Genomic DNA, 26,597 nt, shown 5'->3' with positions numbered 1-26,597 from the left:
ATATCTCTTCATTCGGCTAGCCAGTCTATGGAACTTCATTGTGCTGACCTAATAAACTAAGACATTACCTCATGAAGATAAACTGCCTTATTTATTGATTGAAAAATTCTATTATAGATGTTGGGGAAAAAAAAAAGAAAAATAAAAAAATTGAAATACCTTGATGACTGCTGTAAGAGCTCTGCATTTTGATAGAAAACTCTGTTTAAAATGTTGATTTAGATTTACTTGCTAAGCTTGCCTGTTCTGCCTGATTTGTATCTACCACACATGGATGATTAACCTAGTTGAAATGCTAAGAATTGAAGTGCTGTAAACCTCCTTCCTGGACCCTGGACCCCAGACTCAGTTGATTTACAATGTGTCCTGTAGGCCTGTTTGCACATACCAGATAACCGATAAGGAACAAAAAGAGGGAAGTTGCACCAGGCTTACACCAGATCTACCCTTCCTGGAAAAGATGTTTAACCGAAACTATAGCTTTTAGAAGATGTTTGATCAAAGTGTCTGCTGAGGAATGCTTTTTGTGTAATGACTATGTGGGCCTATATAATCTGTACCTGAAACTGAATGGGGGTCGATCATTCTGACCAGACTTGCATGTCTTGGGAAGCCGGTCGACCCCAGCTAGCTGGAAAGTAAAGACTCTGCTTGATTTTTACATCTCCAATCCCGCGTATTTGTTATCTGGAGGGGACCCATCGAGTCACGGACCCTAACAATGGTAATGCGAACCCATTACTAGTCCCTCCAGAGTCTGGGTGATGAAGAACATGAGGTGAGGGAGCATCCATGATTGGCCCCCAAGGTACTAGTCAGAGCAGGGAATGAGAGACCTGAGTGACTCCATCTTGGATAAAACCTCCATAGGACTGACCCAGCCCTGGGCCCTGTTCCAAAAAAAACTACAATACTTGGAACGGATAGAGAACAACTCCCCCACCAATGGTCAATTAACTAGGGACAGGAAAGTACTAAAAGTCCAGATGTCTTTTCAGATTTCCTGAAGCCAGCAGTTTATGGTTTGGCACTGAGCTGCAACCAATCAGATGCTTGCCAGGCTGAAGACCCCATACTCCCCTACTTGCTGAACTTGCTGAAATAAACCTATAAAAACCTCTGTCTCCCAAAGCAAGGGGTCTCACATCTGAGATCCGCTAGGTCAGTGACAGAGTGGGCCCAAGCTTAAGCTTGCAACAATAAAAAAACCCTTGTGTGTTTGCATCGGTTGGCTCCTTGGTGGTCTTTGGGGTCTTGCGAACTGGGCACAACACCACAACACCTAGCCTACTGTCAATCTCACCAATGTATTTCTAATCTGTTCTCTTGTTTTGACTAAAGTTTCCTTGCTATGTGAAATGCTGAAATTTCTAGATGAAAACAGGAATACTGTTCAAAATATCAGGGTAGGAAAGAACTTTCTGAACAGAACACCTATGGCACGAGAACTATCCCCAAGTATCAAAAGATGGCACAGCAAAGGAAGCTGTCAGAAGAGAACACAGACAGTTCACATAAAGGGAGGAAATCTTTACCAGCTATGCCTCAGGCAAGGGGCTAATATCTAGAATTGACAAAGAACTACAGAAATTGAATACAAAGAAAATAAAACTACCCATCAACACATAGGCTAATGAATTGAAGAGACAGTTTTCAAAAAAGAAACACAAATGGTCAATACCATTTTGAAAGTGTTCAACATCCCTAGTTATCAGGAAAATGCAAATTAGAAGTACTTTGAGATGCCACCTCACCCCAACCAGAATGGTAATCATCAAGAATTCTGACAACAAATGTTGGACAGGATGCAGAGAAAGAGGAATATTTATTCCCTGCTGGTGGGAGTGCAAATTAGTACAGCCATTATGGAAATCAGTTTGAAGATTCTTCAAGTAATTAAACTAAAATTACAACATGACCTCCCATACCTAGATAACTCTATACCTTATCATAGTGCTATTTATACCCCCCATGTCCAACAATGCTCTTTTCACTATAGCAAGGAAATGGAACCAACCTAGTTGTTCATCCACAGATGAATGGATATGAAAATCTGGTTCATATAGAAAATGGAGTACCATTCAATGCTAAAGAAAAATGTAATCACAAAATTTTCAGGAAATGAATGGACTTATAATGAATTATATTATGGGAGATGACTCAGTCTCAGAAAGAAACAACCTGCATGTTCTCCTTCATATTTGGATCCTAGCTTCTAAAGTGCACATGTATGTAGTAAAGATATACACTTGTGGGTATGCTACAACATTTAGGAAGTAGAACAAGAAAGGGAAATCTTAAACAGGCATAATAATGAACTCATGCATACAGTGTATACCATGTCCTTTCAATGCTCTCTCAAAATATGTTTTCAGTGCAAAATAAGTTCTTTAATGCATGGTGTCCACATGTACCTCTACAAGGGACTACCTTATCTAGAAATCTGAATTTTAAATTATGTTTTTCATTGTTTGAATATTTCTGAAAGCTGTATTTTACAACCAGTTCAGGCTTTTATTTCATTCCTGAATAAGAGACCAGGAACCTGGAAATACCCAGCCACTGATAACAAAACCACATTTCATCTAGGTGCAGTATCTATAACTTAGCACTTGGGAGGGAGAGGTAGGAGAATCAGGATCTCAAGGTCATTCTCAGCTAAGTAGCAAATTCTAGACCAGTCTGGGCTACAGGAGACAGTGTCAAAATAAAAAATTAAACAAACAATAACAGGAAAAAAACTCTCACACTCCAATCTGGCTCATAAGGAGGGATAAAAATGAGAAGATATGTATTAAGCAGCTGCTGCCAAGGCTACTCCAATCTGAGTTTCAAAACTCCTTGCAAATGTTTGAATTTTAGATCATTCGGTGCATTTGTATGGGGGGTTATGTAAAATAAGCACTGTGTTCATTCTAAAGAACAATTTGGCTCAGGAAAATGAAGCTTACACTTTGTTATTTTGAGGTAGGGCCTCACTCTAGCCAGGGCTGACTTGGAATTCATTCTGTAGCCTAGGCTGGCCCCAGAACTCAATGTGCTACTACAACCTCGGACTTTCCAGTGTTGGGATTACAGGTGTGAGTCCCCACAACCAGGCAGCCTACACTTTTTCAAAGGGTTTATTGGTTACTTTTGTGTTCCTAAGAACCTGACAGAAACAACTTATGGGTGGAAAGATTAATTTTTTTTGTTCATGGTTTCAGAAAGCTCAGTCCTTAATAATGAAGAGGGCATGGTGGGAAAGGCAGTTCACATAGTGGAGGGTTAAGAAGTAAAGAAAAGGGGTAGATAAGAGGCTAGGGCAAGATATAGCCAGAACCCCCCCCCCCACTGTTATCTACTTTCTCAAGCTAGACTCCACATCCTACCTTCTACCACCTCCTAATAATGCCATCATATTATGAATCCATTCATTACATCAGAGGCCTTACGATCTAATTGTCTATGGAAATGCCACCAGTGACCCACCCAGAGCTGGGCTTCCCTACTCCCATAAGTATTTTTTTTTAAATGCATGTGAGCTGGGTGTGGTAATGCACACCTTTAATCTGAGCACTTGGGAGGCAGAGGCAGGCAGATCTCTTTAAGTTCAAGGTCAGCCTGGTTTTTACATAGTGAATTCCAGGCCAGCTGGGGCTACAAGAAGACCTTGTCTCAAAAAGACCAAAAAATTAAAAAATGCATGTATATTAATGTTTTGCCTGTATACTTGTAAGTATTCCACCTGCATGCAATGCCCACAGAGGTCAGAAGAGGGCGTTGCATCCACTGGAACTGGAGTTGCAGACGGTTGTTAGCTGCCATGTGGGTGCTGGGAATTGAACCCCAGTCCTCTGTAAGAGCAGCCAGTATTCTTAACTGCTGAGCCACCTCTCCAACCCCATGGACATTTCTTTTTTAAAAATATTTTATTATTTTTTAAAATTTTATGTGTATATTGCTTGCATGTGTGTAAGTGTACCCGTGTCATGCAATGCCGTGGAAGTCAGAAGAAGGTGTCGAATTCCCATGGAACTGGAGTTATGGACGGTTGTTAGCTGCCATATGGGTGCTGGGAATCAAACCCAGGTCCTCTATAAGAGCAGTCAGTGCTCTTAACCTCTGAGCCATCTCTCCAGTCTCCCCTCCCCCCACTATGGGCATTTCTTAATCCAACCAGACTGACAATTGAAATTAACCCTCACATTGGAACAATTCTGCTCATGTGTACATATCCTAGAGAAGTTTTCCCACAAAGTCCTAAGAGAGTATTACATGAGGTGATGGTAACTAAAGGCAATTTGAATGTCCAGAGTAGGACACAGGAGCAGTAAAGTGTGGGGGAAGTTCACCAGAGGCCAGTATGCCAGATGGAAGCCGCAGAAGAAATGTGCATATAGAGATCTTAAAAACTTGCAAATGTGTAGAAAATTATGAATAAAATTAAACACATATTATGATGCTTTTTAGGATACCTTTTATATGAATTGAAAATAAATATATACACAAAAAATAAGTCATATAAGATTAACTGCTGTAGGGCCAGGGGTGGTGGCACAATGCCTTTAATCCCAGTACTCAAAAGACAGAGGCAAGTAGATCTCTATGGGGTTGAGGCCAGCCTGGTATATAAATTGAACTCCAGGTTAGCCAAGGCTAAATAATGAGGTCCTGACTTAAAAAAAAACAAAAAACTGACATTAAAATAAAATACAGCAGTTTTTAATCCCAGCACTCAGAAGGCAGAGGCAGGAGGATCTCTGAGATTGAGGCCAGCCTAGTATATATATCCAGTTCCACATCAGCTGGGGCTACAGAGAAACTGTCTCAAAAAACCAAAATAAAATAAAGTGAAATAAAATATTAGGAACTGGAGAGATAACTAAGCAGTTAAGAGCACTGGCTGATCTTGCAGAGGTCCTGGGCTCTGTTCCCAGCACCCACATGTCGGCTAACAACCACCTGTAACTCCAGTTCCAAGGGATCTAATACTCCCTTCTGGCATCCTCCTGCACTGTATATATACATGCAGGGAAAACATTCATACACAAAAAATAAAAGTAAATAAGTCATTGGGTTGGAGAGATGGTCCAGTGGTTTAATGCACTGACTGCTCTTGCATATAACTGGGGTTGGGTTCCCAGAATCCACAGGGCTGCTAACAACCATCCACTACTCCAGCTTCAGGGAATTTGATGCCCTCTTCTGGACTCTGAGGGCATTGCACACACAGATACATGCAAGCAAAACACTGATACACATAAATAAATCAATCTTTAAAAATAATTAAATATTAATGAGAAGAATTGCAATGGAAGTAGAACAAATAAAGAGAATTAACTAACAACAGAATGTATATAACTATATTAAAAAGGGTCAAAATGTACAAAAATACTATGGATAATGAGGCAATAGCTAACTCAATTAAGTTTTTTTGGTCTTTTTGAGACAGGGTCTCCTTGTAGCCTCAGCTGTCCCAGAACTCACTACGTAGACTAGGCTGGCCTTGAATTCACAGAGATCCGCCTGCCTCTGCCTCCCGAGTGCTGGGACTAAAGGCATGTGCCACCACGTCCGGCTCAATTAATTTTTATATGTGAAAATCATAGCAAATCTGAATACTCCTTTGGTGTAAATAATCCAGACACAGATTCAAACAATTACAATGAGATCTTTTCTCCATCAACCCAATTATTGCTCTCCCCACTTCCTGGAATAAGCACCTTCAAAATCTAGGTTCTGGTGTGATGTACAGTGTCATAAACCTGCAATCCCAGCACATGAGGCAGAAAGATTGCAAGTTGAAAGCCAACCTAGGTTATATTGTTAAATTCCAGGTCAGCCTGGGCTGAACAATGAGATGCTTTAACAAAACATGAATGATAGATAAATAAATAAATAATAAATAAACAGGTTTTCGAGACAGCACCAGCTCGAACTGGACTATAATCCAGACTCACTAAATCTCATCAGTAGTGCCAGGCAAGACCTTGGCAATGTGGCAAGAGAATTAGACATGGTAATATATTTTTCTATAGTGAATGGAAACTACCAAGATTTAGATACTTCCTCCTATCCCACCCCCACCCTTCCACTGCTTGATTCAATCAAAATCCAGGGAATTTCCGATGTGCCTTCCCAAATCAGACAAGTTACACTTTAGCAGGATTAGGCTCTGAACTAATTTGTGAAGCAAATGAGTATTAATCCTAAGTAGTTGGATTTAGGTTTCTGAAGTCACTTCCTACAGAACACTATATAAAGAAACCTTCACTTCTGCTTGAATCATTGGTCCCTTTCTTTAGCCAGCTGTGTTGCCTAGCCTGGTGGGAAAGCTGAAGCTATGGCTTTCTGTGCATTCACCTTGGAAGAGCTGACAGGAAGGAGATCCTATCCAGAGCCCCACATACCACCAGACACGAACTCAGAACAGATTTGGGCCTGGGCACTGGATAATTTTGATGCATTAAGCCACCACTCCAGCCAGCACTCCCAGTGCTGTGGAGTAGATAACTGCAGTGCTGGATGGAGCCATGCTTGGAGCTGAGAGGGGTCAAAAACGCTGTAGAGAGCCACATGCAGAGGAGACAATGGTGGAAGCAGCGAAGAAGCTCAGGGCACCTCAAGAAGAAGCAGATGATAGCAGTAGTGGGTCCCAGTGGGCCCAGAACCAGCTAGAAGATGACTATTCCCACAGAGGTGAAGAGATGCATGCCTAGAATGTCTTCTGGACCTCAGGTCACCCCAGGAAATGGTTGAAAATCACACCTTATATCAGTCAGGAATTTGGAAAGGAAAGAAATCCCAGCCTTTTGGACAGCTCACAACATGCCATCCTTCAATCCATGCCCTGGAAGGAGCCAGAGAAACACTAGTGGGGACCCTCATACTGCCCCTGTGAACTTATGCACTGGGACTGTAAACTGCATGCCTAGGAAGTCTCTCTGCTGTGGTGATCATTCCTTATTTTGTTCTTCTGAATGGCTCAAAGTTTTTTCAACAGAGAAATCTGTCTTCATACAATTATATTATGGATTTTTTTCCCTAGATTATATAGAGTTACTATGTTCTGATTGAAACTGTAGACAATGATGAAAATCTTTCCTCTCTATCACCTGTATAATTGCTTTTTGGGGCTAAAGTCAGAATTGGAAGCTTGGAGGTAGGAACTCACAATAATCCAGGTCAGAGCTGAGTTTAGGGAGTTTTTTGAGGAGATGTGGACAGTAACAGGATTGGTAGGGACAGCAGGGTGTCCCACTTAGAGAGTTTCTTCAAAACTAAGTATGGCCTTCCAGAGGAGGGCATAATCGAAGCATCAGTATTGATCTATAAGTGATCTACTCTTGAGGATTAACAAGAAGAGGAGTCCAAGAGATGATCCCTAATCTTGGATCTTCTGGATTGACAACCACGAGATGTCAGGACATCAGCTCAAGGTCAGAATGTTCCAGGAAAGTATAGAATTTTTCTCTGGTAAGGACTGCCTATTTCAAATATCTGCTTGTAATGGAAGGGGTCACTTGTAAATATCTCAATTTGCTGGAGATGTTATAACAAAATACCCTAGGCTGGGCTGAGACAGATGAAAATTCTTACAGTTGCAAAGACACTTGGGCTTTTAACTCTCCTGTTGCTTCAAATCCAAAATCTCACAGGATTTAAGGTTAAGAGAGCTTAGGTCCTACACCTCGTTGAAGGGTGGAACCAGACCTCTGTTTACCTTACACTACTCATTAGACTAATTCTCAAATATTGTGAGAATTAGATCAGATTTAGAAATGCCTAGATGGAACAGGAAGATGGCTCAGTGAGTAAATGTGCTTTCTGTCAGAACTGAGGACCTGAGTTAGGGTCCCAGAACCCATTAGGAGAAAAGAGTTAGCCCCTGAAAGTAGTTCTCTGACTTGCACACATGCATAAGTACATACAAAATAAATAAATAAATGGATTAATCCCTTGATGGGGTCATAGTGTGATTGCATTATTGGGAGGTAGAAAGGTTAAAAAGGGAGGCTAAAGGAAGCACAGTCCCTAATGTGACACCCTTAGGGTCCATATCTTTTTTATTTTTGGTCATTTTGAGATGGGGTCTCCCTGTAGCCCCAGCTGGCCAGGAACTCGTTGGGTAGACCAGGCTGGCCTTGAACCCACACAGATCCAATCTGCTTCTGCCTCCCAAGTGTTGGGATTAAAGGCATGTGTACCATGCCAGGCCTTGGGGTCCATATCTTAGCAGGACCACTTCCTGAACGCCATTTTTTCTGTTTCCTGTCTGCCATGAAGAAACACTTCTCCCACATACCCCTTGCCATGTTTTGCAGAAGACCACAGGGCCAAGTAACTATGTGTTCTGTAACCTTGAGCCAAAAGAAACACTTCTTAGGCTTCTTCTCCCAGGTACCTTGTCAGAGCAGTGAGAAAACACAGCAGGGAGTGGGAGCAGATGATCAAAGAGGAACTGAAGTGTTTCCGGGGTTCAGGTGTGGAGGGAGAGTAGTCTTGTGACCAAAGAGTCGTCATGTGACCATTCTTATGTCCTGTTCTGAAGTCTCACAGTCTGCTTTTCTTCCCTTTCTCCCTTTCTCTTTTCAACCTTAAGGACAACCAGAGGAACTCTCACAATAAAGACAAGGGACATGATGCCAGTGTCAGAACACAGAGAAGTACGACTGAGAACATTTGAACAGAGATTAATGACACTAAGGAAGCCTAAAATAGGATGTGGAGGGAGCTAAAACTGGGAAGTTGATTGTTTGCTTTTTTTTTTTTTTTTTTTTTTGGTCTTTTTGAGTCAGGGTCTCCCTGTAGCCACAGCTGGTCTGGAACTCGCTATGTAGTTCAGGCTGGCCTTGAACTCACAGAGATCCACCTGCCTCTGACACTCGAGTACTGGGACTGAGTGCACCACCACACCCAGCAAACTGGGAAGGTGAAAAACAGGCACTGTATCCAAGTCTCTGGGGTCTATTTCAGAATCCCAAATATGAAACTAACTGGGTATGACAGCCACACACCTCTAATCCTGGCCTGAGGAAGGCAGAGGTAGGCAGATGTCTGTGCGTTTCACGCTAGCCTAATCTACATAGCAAGTTCTAGGCCAGCCAGGGCTACAGGATAAGACCCAATCTAAAACAAAACCAAAACAAACCAAACAAAAAAAAATATGGGCAACCCCAAAATATGAAATTCCTACAGTCCAAAAGTCTCAGAAGATCAAAATGCTGACAATATGTCTGGAGAAAGTTAATTTTAATTTCTTTATTATTTATTTATTTATTTTTCCAGAAAGTTAATTTTTTTTGGGGGGGAGGGTTCAGTTGGCATGGAACTTGCTATGTAGACCAGGCTGGCCTTGATCTTACACAGATTTGCCTGTGAGTCAGGGTGATCTTGAGTACAAGGCCAATGTAGGCTACACAAGGAGCTACAGACTCAAAAAAATTTACAATAAAAAAACACCAACAGCACAAAAAGCCCCAGAGCATTTCATAGATCACTTTACACAATTAATTAGGCAATAATAGCACACATATTTTTGTCAGTGCCAACACTTATGGATATGAACAATAGTCACACAGATTATAACAGTTGAGTACATGAACTATATTCTAAAAGAAGAAGCCAAACTCCCAGTACAGGACTCTGAGCCAGGAGGATATCAAATTTAAGAACAGCATGGGCCAGAGGGCTGTCTCAAAAATAAAATACAGAAGTAGGTCAAACCCCCAGATATAGATAAAGCATGCCCCTGCCTGTTCTGTCACCTGTATAGTTTCAGTTGTCTGAAGTCCTGTGGTGGGCAGTCTGTCTTTGGTGACAGGTGGTGGTTTTGTTTTATTTTGTTTGGGCTGAGTTTCATTATGTAGCCCAAGCTGGCCTCAAACTCCCAGTATCCCTGGCTCTGCCTTCCAAGTGCAGATTACAGATGTGAGCCACTAAGATGGCCATAGCTGTCTTTTGATGAGATCACTCAAATCTTCAGAGGGTCACCACCATATATGCAAGTACCCAAAGAACTAAGAGCTCAGATTTTGAGCTGGGCATGGTGGCTCATGCCATTAAACCCAGCACTTGGGAGGCAGAGGCAGGTATCTCTGTGAGTTCAGGGCCAGCTTAGTCTCCATAGCAAGTTCCAGGCCAGCTGGGGCTACAGGGAGACCTTGTCTCAAAAAGACCAAAAAGGAAAAAAAACACCCTCAAATTTTTATATTTTTTATTTTTCAGAAATTAAGATGAACAAAAAAGACATCTCTATATTGAGGAAGTTTTAATGTTTTTGCATACATTAATAAAGCTAATACACAAAATCACCATTGTGATAATGAACTTTCCTAGAGTCAAATTTGAAAAACAATGCATAAGACAAAAAAATTAGAGCTCTCTGAAAGCCTTTAAGCAATCCATGCCTCTAGTACTAGAAGGTGGAATACACAGAAGAGTGAGCCAGAAAAATAATGCTGGGTCGGGTGTGGTGGTGCATGCCCTTAAGCCCAGAACTTGGGAGTCAAAGGGAGGCAAACAGATCTTTGAGAGTTCAAGGCCAGCCTGGTCTACCTAGTGAGTTCCAAGCTAGCCAGGGCTACATAGTGAGACCCTGTTTCAAAAGAAGGTAACAACAATGATAAAGTTGGCAATATCAAATACTAATAAAGGAGCTAGAAAAGTAAAGGAAAACAAAAAGGAAACCTTTGGGATCTGGGGGAGACAGCTCAGTGGTTAAGATCCCAGTTTGGTTCCCAGCACCCATGTGGCTAACACCTCCTGTAACTCCAGTTCCCGAGGATGTGACACTGTCTTCTTGCCTCTTAGGCATTGCATGCACAGGTGCATTTTCATTTTTGTAGGAAACACACTCATACACATAAAATGAAAATAAAATTTTTTTTTGTCTTTTTGAGACAGGGTCTCCCTGTAGCCCCAGCTGGCCTGGAACTCACTGTGTAGACCAGGCTGGCCTTGCACTCACAAAGATCTGACTGCCTCTGCCTCCCAAGTGCTGGGATTAAAGGCATGTGTCCACTCCTGGCATAAAATAATTTTTAAAAGAAAGCTTTGATATTTGAAAGTATGAAGTAGGGATAAGCTATGTGCTGTCAAATAGAAACATCCCAGAAAAGTTGACTGACTCAATCAGTAGGTATATTTTGAAGTCTTGCAAAGAGAAGAACAGGTGCTCTTTCAACCTTTCTTTTTCCTTTCTATTTACTTGTTTGCTTTTTATTTAAGACTAGAGGTCTTATGATTAAAGATAGGTGTCAATATACCTAGAATTTTTCTTTTTATCTACTTTTTTTCAATTATTTCACATAGGGCAGGACTGTCTCTGGAGGATATGTTCACATTTATTTTCAATGTGACATTGTCTTTTTAAAATTCTCCTAGAATTTGGTATACGCCAACCTCCTATCAGAGGCCTATCTGTTCACCTGAATGTCTGTCAGATGAGTAAGGGTCAAATAGAAAAACAAGCCAAAACTGTTGTAAAGCCTCCTTTAGAACCTTACTTGTGCATACTTCCAAATCTGGGGATTCGATTGAGTGTTTTTCTTCCACAAAGTCTACCAGATTATCAAATAAACATTCACTACATGAGGTGGTGGAACTGTAGTTCAGCAGTGGAGCTTGGGCTAAGTGTGCACAAGGCTCTGCTTTCAATCCCTACTATGAAAATGGTATCTACACAGTTTCCCCCCAAAAAACTTTCTCTGATCCAGTTGTACTTTGGATTTTCTACCACTTCCTAGTCCTGCGCCTCTGGCCTAATCTGGGAGATGGTCATGTGCTGCCCATGTGCTGCCCCTCCCCACACTACTCCAGTCAGGGATGGTCCTAGGCCCTCTCTATCTCTGAGTCCTATTTTGTTAGTTGTTAACTTTGTTTGATGGCTGTTAGTTAACTTGGCTGGCCTTGCACTCTGCAACCTTGAACCTTGCAGGTGTCTCAAGTATTGTTAATTACATTAAGCCCTGGAGTCATTCCCTTGTTCTTAAGAGGTAGCTTGTTCTTAAGAGGTAGCTGCATTTGTTCTGAGTTAACTACATCTCTCCTGAAATAGGTGGAGGTGTTTTAGAAACTATCTTTAGAAGCTTCTAAAACAATAGAAGCAACAGGATGCCAAAGAACAGTAGTGCCCGGCTTACACTTCCTGGGAGGGGTCTCATGGAAGCTACCAGCTGACCTGCTGACATTGATCTTGCTTCTTAGGGTTTGTCTCTTATCAGGTTAGCTCTATTAGTTCACACTCAACGGCAATTCTTTCTTTCTTTCCTTCCTTCTTTCCGTTTTTTTTTAAATTTTGGTCTCCCTGTAGCCCCAGATGTCCTAGAACTCACTATGTAGATCGGGCTGGCCTTGAAACGCACAGAGATCCTCCTGCCTCTGCCTCCCAAGTGCTGGGATTAAAGGTGTGCACCACCACACCTGGCTCTCCTTTTTTTTTTTTTTTTTTAAATCTGGCTTTATTTATAGAAAGCGATTCTTCACCAATACTTTTTTTTTAATATTTTATTTTTTTTATTTTATGTATATGAGTGTATTGCCTCCTCTAATGCCCAAGGAGTCAGAAGAGGGCATTAGATTCCCCTGGAACTGGAGTTAAGGATGGTTTATAACCACCATGTGGGTGCTAAGAATTGAACCCATGTCCACTGCAAGAGCAGTCAGTGCTTCTAACTGCTGAGCCATCTCTCCAGCCCCAGCTCTTTGTTTCTTGTCCTTACTGTTCCTCACTGTTTTAACACTAACATTCCTTTCAATACTGACATCTATTCTCAGGAAGCATATGGACCCTAGAAGTTGTCCAGTGGGCTTTTCCCTTTACTATCTAGAGAAAGCTTCTTCCTACCTCATAAATATCTCCTACAAACAGAGTTCTGTTATCTTGTTTTCTTATACTGACTTACTTTAGATTTTAGGTTTAGTCATTTTTTTTTTTTTTTTCCTCTTCATTTTAAAGACCAGATGGCGGGGCTGAAGAAATGGCTCAGTGGTTAGGACCCAGGTTTGTTTCCCAGCACCTACATGATGGCTAACATTCGACCTTAACTCCAGTACCAGGGGATCCATCATGTGCAGGCACAGGCACACATGTGGCTCATTTACATACATGCACTCAAAATACTCATATACATAACATAAAAATAAATAAAAATTTTAAAAGTGCTTTGTGGTTTGAGGTCAGCCTAGATTGTATAACAAGACCCTGACTTAAATATATATAAACAAACAAATAATAAAAAACTATGTTAATTTGGGAAAACTGAATTTAAATACACACTTGTCAGAGACCTTGCTTAGCATGAACAAAGCCCTGGTTTTGATCTCCAGACTGCTAAAACTGGTCATGGTGAGTCATTCCTGTAATTCCAGCGCTTGGGAGGTTGGGGCAAGATCAGAAGTTCATCGTCAGCTATTTTGTGGGTACAGTGCTAGTCTGGGCTGCCTGAAAACCTGTGAAATAAAATTTCCCTTAATAATGCTGGGATGTTTTTCTTCAGGGTCTATCTTAGGGTCTCGTAATTAAAAGCACTTAGTGCAAGCCTGACAACCTGAGTTTGGATCCTCAGAACTCACATAAACAGCTGCCTGCAGTAGCTCACATATATAATTTCAGCATTCCTATGGGAAGATGAGAGGCAGAGATAGGAGAATCATCTTGATACTGGAAGACCACTGAGCCTAGAACGTGTAGCGCAGAGGCAGAAACAGCAAGACAGACCCTGATTCAAAAATGTTGGAAGGTGAGAACTGACTCTTGAAGGTTGTCCTCTGACCTCTAAACATGTGCCTACACTCAAGCACATGTCATACATGTCCACACACATCATGCACATACACATGCAACTGAAGTTCCTGGAACTCAAAAGAAGTTCAAGGAAGACCAAAATTCCTCCATGGTTTGTGTTTTTTTCTTTTTTCTATTTAAATCAATTACCTCTTTTTTTTTGCCAATTTAACCAATTATCTTTTTAAAAAAATATTTATTTAATAACCACATGATTAGAAGGAGCATTTCATTACAGCATTAACGTATTCAATGACAATTTCCAAAGCAAAGATGCATCCCTTTCAAATACATACAGATACAGCTCTTTCAAAAGTGGCTATAAAATTTGTAGTTTTCCTGTTGAATTAATACAGTAATACAATATTGAACTCAGTATAAACCCTGTAAGACATAAAATTTGGTTTTTACCCTTTAAAGAAGATCTCTATTTCATTTTAAAATATGCTGTTTCCTACATTTTTAATGCTACTAACACATGTTTGCACATGCATCTCTAACCTCTATGTATCTGATTATTACTAGTCACAGTCGGGTACTTTTTGAGATCCTTGGCACCTGAGCATGGATAGAAAGTCACCAGGTAGATTTTAATGGTAATATTTTCACCTCTACTAATTAACATGAAACAAATTTTTATGCTTCTTCCTCAAATATAACTCATTTTTTATTTGTTAACTTTTTGTGGGTATTTCACACAGAACATCCTAAATAATCTTATTCACCTATATGCCCACATCCCAAATAGCACCCTCCCATAGCCCCCCCCACTGGAGCCCATATACTCTATAATCCCTGTTACCGTCCACTGTGTTGTCTGCACCCCCAGCCATTCTCCAGTGCTTGTCCATCTGCTGAATCTAGTCAGCCCATCTAGAGTTCCTTGTTTTAGGAAGATCAGCTCTTCCTCATCTAGCAGCAATCAGTTGCCAATATTCCTTTAGATAAGATTGGGGTCTGCTGTTCATTTTCCCAGTTCTATGCTAGGTTACTGTCTAGGAGTCTCTTGGGCCACCTTGGCCAACAACTCAAAGGAAGGTATCTTCTGTCTGGCATTGTTTCTTGTTATGTAGCCTTTAGTTATATACATGGACTGTTAAAGAATTATATTGACCCCTTTAATCTTTGGCTATACTTTCCTTTTGGGTGTTTAAGACCATATAGCTGTACATCCATGTTTGTTGCTGCTCTTTTCACAATAGCTAAGCGATGGAAGCAACCTAAGTGTCTTTCAACTGACAAGTGGATAGTGAAAATGTGGCTCATTTATATGATGGAGTTTTACTCAGCAGTAAAGAAAGATGAAATAATGCCAGACAGAGATCTAGAAACTGTTATACTAAGTGGTTATACTAAGTGAAGTAACAGAGACTCAGAAAAATAAACTACATATGTTCTCCCTTGCGGTCACCACCAGCAGCGGCCATCCTCTGTTCTCGTGAGTGCCGCTCAGGAACCAGGATAATGAAAAGGAACCAGGGAGGTAAAGGAAAAGAAATAATCTGAAAGAGAACAGTAGGAAATAGGCATTAATAAGGGAGATATGGATAAAAATGGGGTTATTTTAAGGGGAGGGGGGAGGGAGGGTTATACAAGGAACCTTGGGTATAAAGGGATAGAAGGAGCTCAAGAGAGGTGGAACCATAAGAGAAGGGTATTAATAAGGGAGAAATGGGAAAAATGGGGGCACCTTAAATGGGAAAACTGTGGTGGGAGAGTTAGACAATGTGAGAGATAAATAATGCCTAGCTAGTTTTAAAAAAACCAGAGGGAACCATATTAATCGAACAATCTACTGACAAATTATGCATACAGTTAGCTCAAGGAACATAATATATGCCTAGGCAAGGTTTATCTGAGAACCTTTGGTCTTTGCCCAAACTTTACATAGCCACATGGTAATTAAAAGTACCAGACTGGTGGAACTAACCTTATTGGATGTTTAACAGCCATACTTTGAGGCCTATACTAATCCAGTCAGGGGGACATAAAGGACAGTTTTTGCTCCTTGTCCTCCAAGGTCGATTAAGTTCCAGGGGACTATGAGCATCTTTCAAAACGTCCTGTAACTATGGTGAGTCACCTGTCCTCTTGATCAAGGAGGCCATGAAGACCCTACCAAATGGATTTGAACCAGTGTCCAGCGTACAAAGAGGAGGGTCAACACAGAGGAAACATTTCCTCCATGCTTCCAAGTGAAGCCAGCCACAGTTGAGCAGGACCTTTGACTTATCTTCACATAGATGGAACTGGCAAAAGAAAGGAGCCAGAGGCTCCTCCCAAGCTCATGTGACCCCTGAGGAACAGATCCTCAAATGACCTTAAGTAAAAATAAATTGATTTATCTGGGCCAACTATATGATCTTAAACACCCATGGTTTGTGTTTTAAATAATGAAGATCCTTTCCAGGTTTGGTAAACAGATGGGCTGAGACAGAATTCAGGTGATCAGGTCCTTTAAGATTACAACTCACAGTGGGGGAGTTGGAATATGGTGAAGATTCAGCAGAAAACACAGAACTAAAGAAAACTATTACATTTATAGACTTTAGAGGGAAAGGTCTCTGAGCTCCAAGTATGAAGTCCTCTGAGCTTAGAGCAGAAGGGTCTCTTAGGTTAGATGATTAGTGAAGGTACCAGATAGTATGTAAGGCCACAATTTGACAAGCTAATCCTATCATCCCATCCTACCTTGGGGCTGTGGCATGCTAGGATTTTAGCAGATTAGGAAAGGTACTAGAAAGGACACAGGTATAGCTGATCCCCTCTACAGGGGACCCTCTGTGATCTAACAGTTTAGAGATCCCAGACTTGGACGGTGGTCAAGAGGGAATCCAGAAATAATGGTGGCCCAGATGTGATTTGGATACCTGGATTGTATAGATTGATGGTTTATGTGCTAGGGTTCTAGCATAATCCTTCTGGGGTTTCAATTTATGCATCCCCAAGTTTCATGTTAACTCTTATGCTTAATTTTCCCTGTTGGCAAATCTGTGTAGAATTACAGTACCCACCATATCAGTGTTTACTGAGTTCACTGTCCCAGGCTCTTTTGTGCCCCAGGACCACCTAAACCTGTTGCAGTTCTCACTCCTCCACTCAACCAAAAGCAATTCCACAGATGAGGAATAAGGGGATTGGCTTTCATCATGCATATTTGAAAAATCATGATACTGAGCCCATTTAAAAGAAAATTTTTGAGTATGTTATTACCTGAAGAGACTTTTTGTCCTTGAAAAACTTTCCCTTCCTCTCTTGAATTGGATCCTCTGGAACTGGAGTTATGGATGGCTATTAGCTGCCATGTGGGTGCTGGGATTCAAACCCAGCTCCTCTGCAAGAGCAGTCAATGCTCTTAACCACTGAGTCATCTATCCAGTCCCATTTTGGGTGGGGGGGGGATAGACAGGTAGAGTTCCTCTGCTCTGTGCTCTAGAGCTCAGCTCCAGGCTGTAGTGTGGCCCCCACCACCACCCCCGTGCATGTGGCCTTCAATGCCCAGCCTGGCATGGTCTTGAGTTGCCCACTTCAACTCAAAATTGGGTTTTACATCCAAGGTGTTCTTTGAACTCCTTCCCTGGGAGAGCTGGGTCTCAACTCTGTAACTCCGAAGTTTTCCACCCAGTGTGCTAGCCACGATGTGCTTGTCCTTACTTAGATACAAACCCAAAACATACAGAAAGTTTTATTTATTTACAGCAGGAAAGGAGAGTGCTGGCAAAACTACAAGTGATTATCTCCAGACACAGAAGGGACAGGGATATTAAGGACTCTTAAATATGATCACATAGCAAAGATTCATTGTCACAAACAGGGCTGTATAGTGAGATCCTGTGTCAAAACACACACACACACACACACACACATACACACACACACACACACATACACACACACACAGAAAAGAGCTGTAGAACTATACCCCAGGTCCCAGGTCTGTCAAAAGTGCCATTCTCTCAGTGAATTCTCCCCATAGCCCAAGGTGGCCTGGAACTCACTATTAGACCAGCTGGCCTTGTTCTCACAGAGATGTCTGATTTATTTTTACCTGGAACTGAAAGTTAAGGATGGTTGTTAGCCTTGGCTGCCACATGGGTGCTGGGAACCAAACCCGGGTCCTCTGTAAGAACATCCAGTGCTCTTAACCACTGAGCCATCTCTTCAGCCTCAGCCCCACCCATGCTGCTGCTTGTTTTCTGCTGCTGCTTGGTGAGCCTGCCATGGCTCTCCTCTTCTCGAGTTGCAGTCCAGGGGCTTATGCTTCTTGCCCTTGTAGAATTTTCTGAGGTCTTCTTTCTGAGTCTGGTTAATGATGGTGGGGACACGGATGATGGATTTGTGGACAACTTGGATCTTGGAGTGCTAGGACACTTGGGTCAGTCACTTTAGTGACTGACAGCTAGGACAGCTCCATCTTCAGATCCTCCAGCTGTTCCAGCAGCTCCTCCTCCTCCCCATGAAAGTCCCTAGCCTTAACCTTGGCCATGGCTTTCAGCTCCTTCTGTCCAAGGGAGTGGGGGGAGAAACTTTTTTTTTTTTTGGTACAAGTTCTCTCTGTGTAGTCCAGGCTGGTCTCCAACTCACAAAGATGGGCCTATCTCTGCCTCCCAAGTGCTGGCTTAAGTACATGCACCATCATGCCCAGCCTCTTCACACCTACATCTGCAATCACTTCCTAGTACATTGTATATTTCATAGGTTAAATCTTTTTGAAAAAAATGTATTTAAAATTCTGCTGGAGGGTTAGAGACATGGATCAGTGGTTAAGAGGGCATACTGCATTTGCAGGGAACCCAAGTTTGTTCCCAACACCCAGGTAGGACAGCTCAAAACTACTTTTATGTAAGTCCAACTCCAGGAGATCCAACCACACACACACGTAATGAAATATATCTTTTTTTTTCTTTTTGGTCTTTTTGAGACACGGTCTCCCTGTAGCCCCAGTGGGCCTGGAACTTGCTATGTAGACCAGGATGGCCTTGAACTCACAGAGATCTGCCTGCCTCTGCCTCTGGAGTGCTGGGATTAAAGGCGTGTGCCACCATGCCTGGCACAGAGATTTTTTTTTAAAGATATATTTTATTACCAGGCATGGTTGCCCACGCCTTTAATCCCAGCACTCTGGAGGCAGAGGCAGGTAGATCTCTGCTCAAAGCCAGCAGGGGCTACAGGGAAATCCTGTATCAAAAGGACAAAAAAAAAAAAAAAATCTCTGGAGGAACTGGAGAGTTATCTCAGTGATTAAGGCTGTAGACTAGAACCTGGGGTTGGTTCCCAGCACCCACATATCAGTTAACAACCTTCTGTAACTCCAGTTCCAGGGGATACGACACCTTCTTCTGACCTGGGCATTGCACAACACAGGTGCACTTACCTGCATGTAGGCAATACACTCATACACATAAACTAAAAAATAAAATATTTTAAAAATCCTCTGAAACACTAAAAAGGCAAAACTACCATCCTGTGTGCTAACAAAAGTACAAAAATAGTATCACAAAATTCACAACAACTTGATCATGCTTGAATAGTAGTAGCCACATAGGTAGGTGTGGTGCAGATATTGGAGGAAAGGGGGGGCTGAAGAGTGGGATCTACCAACTCCCTAGGAGTTTTCTTGCACAGGTGAAGTTCCAGGAGAAATAGCATAATTGAACCTCCCAATTTCTGAGCACTGCTTCACATAACTGTTTTGATTCCCCAAATGCAATGGGGCCTGCCATTCAGACTCATTTCCTATTGAGGTTAGGCTGTCTGTAAAGCCAGCTAGTTAAGGTGAGGGTTGCAAGCAAGCTCACCCCAGATTGGAAGTATAAAGGCCACACTATGGAGCTGAGGTGGCTGGATTCTCTGTGTCTAGACACCCTTCACCCCAGTCTTGTTTCTCCCGGTGAATTCAGTTGTGTAGCAGAAACTTAGGATCTGGGACAAGCTAAAATAGAAAGACACTCCTGGGATACTGTAATGCACCCAAAGGAGACAAAGGACCTGGGTTCCCCTGGAATAAAGACTTCAGGTTTATTTGGAGGGCTGGGACTTAGTTTGGTGATAGTGACTTTGCCTAGAATGTACAGCTTCATGTTCTATCTGGAGACTCAGTAAAACATATTTAAATAGGGATCAGGGCTGGAGGAGATAGCGCAAGGTGGAAGTGACAGGAGGCCTAGAGATTAATCCAGAGGGAAGACAGACCTGGGGGTAAAAGTGCACATCGATCAATATCATGGTGAATGCCTTTAATCCTAGCACTTGGGAGGCAGAGGCAGGAAGATCTGTGTGAGTTCAAGGCCAGCCTGGTTCTATACAGTGAGTTCCAGACTAGTCAGAGCTGCAGAGTGAAACACTACTTTAAAAGAAAAAGAAAAAAATAGGTTCATATTGAGCCAACAGAAAAATTTCCCAAACTAAATTCTCAAGGTTGCTGCCTGTCTTATCTTATGGCCCATAGGAGCACTGAGTTGTCTATCAAGGCCTCCCTCTAAAGAGAAGAACCAACCACTCACCATAGCTATGACCAACGGCAAAGCAGGGCAGGGTCCTCAAACACTTCCACTCTCACCCTTACCTTCTCCCTATGGCATATTAAGAGAAAATGTGACATGAATTTGCAGTTGTTGACACTTTTATTGAGAAGGTTATTAATGCACAGAAGGTGGCAAAGATGAACCATCGGCTTTCATTTTTAAGTGAAGGCATGGATGTTTCTGTAGTAGCATGAGCTGGCAGAGGATTATCCTCTAATGGCAAGTATTAAGCTGGCATCTCCAGGGCTCCCAGGCTCCTAAGAAGAGGATTCTGGGCTACTTTTGCTCTTCTGGCCAAAAGCACTTCAAATCTAGCTCTAGCAGCCTTGACACCCTTGCTGCAGGTCCAGCCTACAGCAGGTCCAGGCTCAGTAAGGTCTCCATCAGAGGTTTCAGGCTCCAGTCCTTTCTTCTAGATGCTGAATGATTCTGGTGATCCTGGTAGGTGTTGGTTTGGCTTCTCTGTGTTGCTGCCTCTGTTCACTTCTCCTGGGGGCATTTGTAGTTCCTTGTGACTCTCAGGAATGGGATGTCCCTTGATGAGCTCTGCCCCCCAATTTGTGGCACAATGCAGTCTGGACTAATGTCTCAGGCAGTCCCAGCTCTGAAGCCCACAGGGAATGGAAAACAGTTCCTACTCCATGCACCAGCAGAGCCTGGGTGGCCAGGACTGGCAAAATCTTGGACTTAGGCATAGCATATCCAAGGTTTCTTCTACCAAACAGGGGCAGAACTGCTCCATCTAGATGGTGCTGCACTTACACCTGTAAAAATGTGGGACTGGAAAGTCTGAAGTCACCAGCCTGACCTTTATATTCTTTAGCCTGTAAGACCCTCCCAACCTTTGCACTTCAGTAATCTGGGTGGTAGGCCTTTAATCCTAGGATTTCTTTGCATTCCAATGCAGAGTTAAGACTCTAACATAAAATCCTATCTTCTTGGAAGTAATTATCTGGAATTAAAGTCTATAGGTAGCTGAGTTAGAAGATGAATGGGAAAACTGCTGTTGACTTAGAGATAGTGTGTTTAGCTAGGTGGGTGGTACATACCTTTAATCTCAGCACTGGGGAGGCAGATACAGGAGATCTCTGTGAGTTCATCACCAGGCTGGTGACCATAGAGCTTTGCAGGTCAGTCAGTCAGTCAGGGTTATATAGTGAGACTCAGTGAAAGAGAGAAATAAATAAATAAATAAATAAATAAATAAATAAATTTTTACCTCCAAAATATGTTAATAATCATTTAGCAGAATGGATTTCTTCCCCCCAGCATTTCAAACACATTTATTTTATTAACAAATTTTCCCTTGGGAAAAGTGACAATAAAAAAAAAAGTCACATCACCAAGGTTTAAAGATTCTATTTCACAACAGGTGTGGTGGTGCATGCCTTTAATCCTAGTACTTGGGCAGCAAAGGCAGGCGGATCTCTGAGTTCAAGGTCAGCCTGGTCTACATAGAGAATTCTAGGTCAGCTGAGGCTACAGACCCTGTCTCAAAAAGACCAAAAAAAAAAAATCTATATCACACATACATACAATATATGTGTACACACACACACACACACACACACACACACACACACACACACATTTATTCTTAGTTCCATCAGAAAACCTCAAATGAGTCATATGAAGGCACACACAGAAACATTTTAATAGTTTTTCTTCTATCTAAAAGTCATCAATAGAGTATAAAAAAACAAAGCAACATCAGAATGATAACCTTTTATGTAGCAATTTTTAAATACATATTTTATTGAATTTTTAATACATTGTAACCATATTTAGCCCTCCCTTTCCTATCCACACCCCCTATAACTGGCCCACAGGACTCCATGCATTTTGTGATATATGTTAAGGCCTATCTAGTCAAGTTTGTGTACCCAGATATTCCTCAGTGTGAGTTCTTCCACCAGAGCCTGTTCAGCCTGTGTAGCATTATTCCCTTAAAGAAGATTTACTCTCTGTCACCCAGCAGTGATCAGCTCAACAGTTCCTCATCAAAGCTGAGGTCTCCCGTCCATTTTTCCCAGTTCTATGTTGGTTTTTGTCTGAGTTTGTATGGGTCTTGTGCATGCTGTCACCATTGCTGTAAGTTCACATGAGCAAGTTCCCAGTGTTGGACCCCCAGTCTGGGGTACCCAACGTTCACGGGAGGTCGCACCCCAATAACTCAGTCCTCAGACCAGAAGATGCAACAAGCATGAGGGTTTTATTATGTTTGCGCAGACGGACATCTAGCTCAGAGAGCAGAAGTCCTGAGCACAGATTACAAGCCCCTTTTAAAAGCCAAAAACCATAAATCATAAGCGATTACTGAGCCAAGAAGCAAAGACGGGAGGGGGAATTCAGGGGATTTCCAGCAACCGGTGCAGAGAGCATGAAAAGGTCAGGTTTTTTCTCAGCAGTTTAGAATTATTTTATATCTTACTTCCTAGTACAGCTTCCAGAATAGTTTTCTTTGCTTTGGTCTGGGGGACTCCACTTTAACCTGGGGGCTTTAGTTTGATTCTATCACCAGGAGGCTGTAAGACTGTTTCCCTATGGTCATGCATTTCCTCCCCTGGTTCTTACAGTCTTTCTTCCCCCTCTTCCACAATGGTCCCTGAGCTCTGGGTGGGTGAAGTTTAATGTAGGAGTCCTGTCCAGGGACCCACACTCTGCAGCCTCTTATTCTCTATATTTTGGCCATTTGTGGCCTTTTGTGTTCATTGCATGAGATAGCTTCACTGATGAGAGTTGAGAAATGAATTTGTATTCTCTCTACCCCTTGTTCCACTCTGTTCCGTATAGAGGTTCCATTGTAGATGTGTCATTTGGTGTTGAGCATCTCACAGACACTTATTCTCTGTGTGTGACCAGTTGTGAAACTCTGTAATAGTTTCTGTCTGTTCCAAAAGAAGTTTCTTTGATGAGTGGTGACTGGCACACTTGTCTTGGCAAATAAATGGATGAAACCAGAAACTGTTATACTGTGATGTAACACAGACTCAGAAAAGCAATGTATGTTCTCCCTCATTTGTGGATCTTAGCACCAAATCCTTATATGTGAGTATATATCCTAATGGAACTTCAGGAGCTAGGAATATGAAAGAAACCATGAAGGGAAAGGGAAAGAAGGAGCCTGAGACAGAGGGATAGCAGGAGACAGGTGTTACCAAGGGTGAAATGGGTAAAATGGGGGTATTTAATTGGAAGAAGAGACAGGGCTATACAAGGAAACATTTGTGTAAAATGGAAGAAGGAACTCAGAGTGGGAATTATAGGCGAGGTATAATCAAGGGAGAAATGGGGGAAATAGGGGCACTTTAACTGAGGAGGATTAGTCAGGGAAAGAGAGGAGAGGAAGAAATAATGCTTTGGTGGTGTAAAAAACCAGAAGGAAATGTATTAGTTCAAAAGCCTACTGAAAAATACACATACAATATCTGAACATGAGTGCATGTGTATAGCAGATATATAACAAGAAACAGTGCCAGACAGAGGAAACCTCACTTCAAGTTGTTGATCAGGGAAATCCAAGAGACTCCCAAAATTACATAGGCTATTACCACAGCCCTCGATTATCTCCCAGAACTTGAAGATAAGACCCTATTGCTGAAGATAGGACATGCTTTGGACACAGGACTTGGAGCAATGGAGCTGAAACTGACCTGGAAGCTTCCTCCCTGAAGACTAACACTCATAGTTTTAGAGGACACTATGCAAGCTGCTAAGGGAAAAGATAATCAATTGTCAGACACTAGCTTTAAAGTCTAACAATCACAACAATGACTGGCAGAGTAAACTATACTGGTGCAGTAGTGGCACTTACATCTTGGCGATCTGCTCAGCATCTTCACACCCGAAACAGATAGCAGCCTCCTCCACCCCTAGTTCTTCCTCTGGAGGCCCTGGCTGTCAGGTAGTGTCCACCTCTCCAGCGAGGGGACATCGGCTCACTCCACTCTAGAGCCCAGCCAGGGTGCCACTTGCTGGCTCACCAACAGCAGCTGGTCTTTTGCAGCAGACAGTCATAGCCACCGCGCAGCAGGCGCCTTTCAGCTCTTAAAGTGTGCAGAGATGACTAGTTTCTGAACTTCTTCACATTTACCGTTGCCGGGAATCATCAGCACGACCGGCCACTTCAAAAGTAAAAATACAGCCAGTGGAATTTTTTTTTTTTTTTTTTTTTTTTTGGGAAAAGGAAAATAAAATTGCACGAGATCTGCTTTCAGTTGTCCGGGTCGATTTTGAAGTGTTTGAAATTTATTTAAAAAGCAAAGTCGCGGGGTGGTGCCGGTGAGCTAAGACCTGGCAAGTCTGTTCTGAAGGTCTTTGTCTCTGGGGCAGCTGCTGGTTCGACAGCCACGGAGTGAAACCTGGGGAACGCGGTGTGGAATTTGGTTTGGTTTTACCTGAAGTAGGGATGAAACCAGTCTGGCAGTAGGTGGGTGGGAAGGAACCGATTTAGGGACACTAGTGGGAGCACTTCTGTCAAGTGGTCTCCCTAGTCACTTCGCTGGCGACCCAAGGAACACGCGTCTTTCCCAGCAGTGTAAAGCTTTTCCCTGGCTGCACTCAGACGTGCTGGGAGTTCTCAGGGTTTGTGAGAGTGACTCAGGGGTTTGTCTCAGGACAAACTTTCCGGAGTGAGAGCAGGAGCTCTTGTGGGGCGGGGGGGTGGGGGTGGGGACGGTGAGGAGGTGTGGGTGTGTGTCTAGCGCCCCTAGCGGTGGTGAGGCGCGAAACTCCGCACTTGGGGGCCGGGGTCGGGGTGGGGACCGAGGTTGATGGTCACTTTGGCCTTGGTCCATTCTCAGGAGGCCAGCCAGGTCCCAATGGGTCCAGGCAGCCAGCACAAAGAAACTCTTTCACTCCCCTCCAGAGCCCCGCCAGGGGGCTGGCGACTGGCTGCTCGTTGGCTCAGGATCCGGCTTCCCCGCACCCGAAGTTGCTAGTCGGGTCAGAGGCAGGTCCATCCTATGGAGGCCTGGCTGTGTAGATGCTTACAAGCGGCTAGTGCAGGGTCACCGGCCTGCTCCTCTCCATGGTCCGACCAGGGTGCTGGCGACTGGCTGCTCGTCGGCTCAGGATCCGGCTTCCCGGCACCCGAAGTTGCTAATCGGGTCAGGGCCAGGTCCGTTCTCCGGAGACCCTGCCTGTCCGGATGCGTCCAGGGTGCAAGCGCAGGCTCACCGGCTCGCTACCCTCTTGGTCCGGCCAGGGTGCAGGCGACTGGCTGCTCGCCGGCTCAGCACCCGGCTTCCTCACACCAGAAGTCGCTAGCGGCGTGGGTCCCGGAGGCCCTGGCTGTCAGGATGTGTCCACCTTTTGGGGGGGGGGAGGCACGACGACACCTGCTTGCTCTTGTCCAGAGCCCCTCCAGGTTGCCTGAGACCCGCTGCTCGCCCTCTCTGGACCTGCCTTCCCCGCATCCAGATTTCCAAGGCACGTCGGCGCCAGCTCTTCCGCAGCTCTCGCCGACCCGGGTAGCGACAGAAGCCGGAGTCAGAAGTCGGAGGTGCAGGGAAGTGGACCTGTCCGGACCCCGCGGGCCTTTTCGGAATCGCAGGACTCCGGCTGCTAAGGACTCCGGCTGCTCAGCAGTACCGGCAGGCGGGGCTCAGCCGGGCGGTGGCGCGTCTGAGGCACAGCAAAGTTAGGGTGAGTGACTTTGTGGTCACCAGGCGTTCCTGCTCCAGACCCCGCCGGGGCGTCAGCGCCTGGCAGTTGTCCGCCGTGCCAAGTTCCCCATTGGTAGCCAGAAACTCGGTTTCAAAACCGTGAGTGATTTCAAAGCTGCAAAGCATTCGGTCCGTCTCCTTTGGTTCTGCAGGCGGGTTCTGGCCGTGCTAGGGAAGCTGTCCTGCAACACAGAACTCAACCAGGGTCCTGGCCCTACCGGGCCCGGGCTACGCCGGAGGGAAATACCGGCCAGCGCCCCGGGGCTCGGCTGCACCGCATCCCGCCTTGCAACTTGCAACTTTCGGTTTGTTTTCTCCCTCCTCGCCCAGATAACCTTCACTCTTTGAGATGCTTTCTGTCGGTTTCCTACACGCGGGACGGACGTCTGTCGGATTCCATCCGGGTGCTGATTTTCTAGAACATTCCAGCACAAGCTTTTAGAGGCCTCCGCCCTCCGCTGGCAGGCTGTAAATACGGAACCCGCAGAAGGCTCTGCCCCTTGCACCAGAGCTCAAGCTGGTGCAATGCCGCAGCCCGCAGTGGGGTTGCTGTGGGTGAGGCTGGAGCGATGGAGCCAAAGGTCCGTTCCCTGCGTGGAAAGGCGGCTTGGGATTCGGCCCAAGTGCGGGCCGCCAGAA

At 43.7% G+C, this 26,597-nt stretch overlaps 1 protein-coding gene across 1 annotated transcript in view; it reads right to left on the bottom strand.

Moving 5' to 3' along the window:
- The window catches only part of Znf131 (zinc finger protein 131), a 117,137-nt gene extending 92,678 nt beyond the window's left edge, over nucleotides 1-24,459 (bottom strand). Inside the window, exon 1 of the mRNA XM_008842110.3 lies at nucleotides 24,107-24,459. The gene's annotated coding sequence lies outside the window, so the exon portion shown is untranslated. The remainder of the gene's footprint in view (nucleotides 1-24,106) is intronic.
- Between the last annotated feature and the right edge of the window lie 2,138 nt (nucleotides 24,460-26,597).

Source organism: Nannospalax galili, unplaced genomic scaffold (assembly GCF_000622305.1).
Source record: "Nannospalax galili isolate Female #2095 unplaced genomic scaffold, S.galili_v1.0 scaffold139, whole genome shotgun sequence".
Taxonomy (NCBI): domain Eukaryota; kingdom Metazoa; phylum Chordata; class Mammalia; order Rodentia; family Spalacidae; genus Nannospalax; species Nannospalax galili.
Note: the sequence above shows the minus strand (reverse complement) of the source record. Positions and strands in the feature narration are given on the sequence as shown.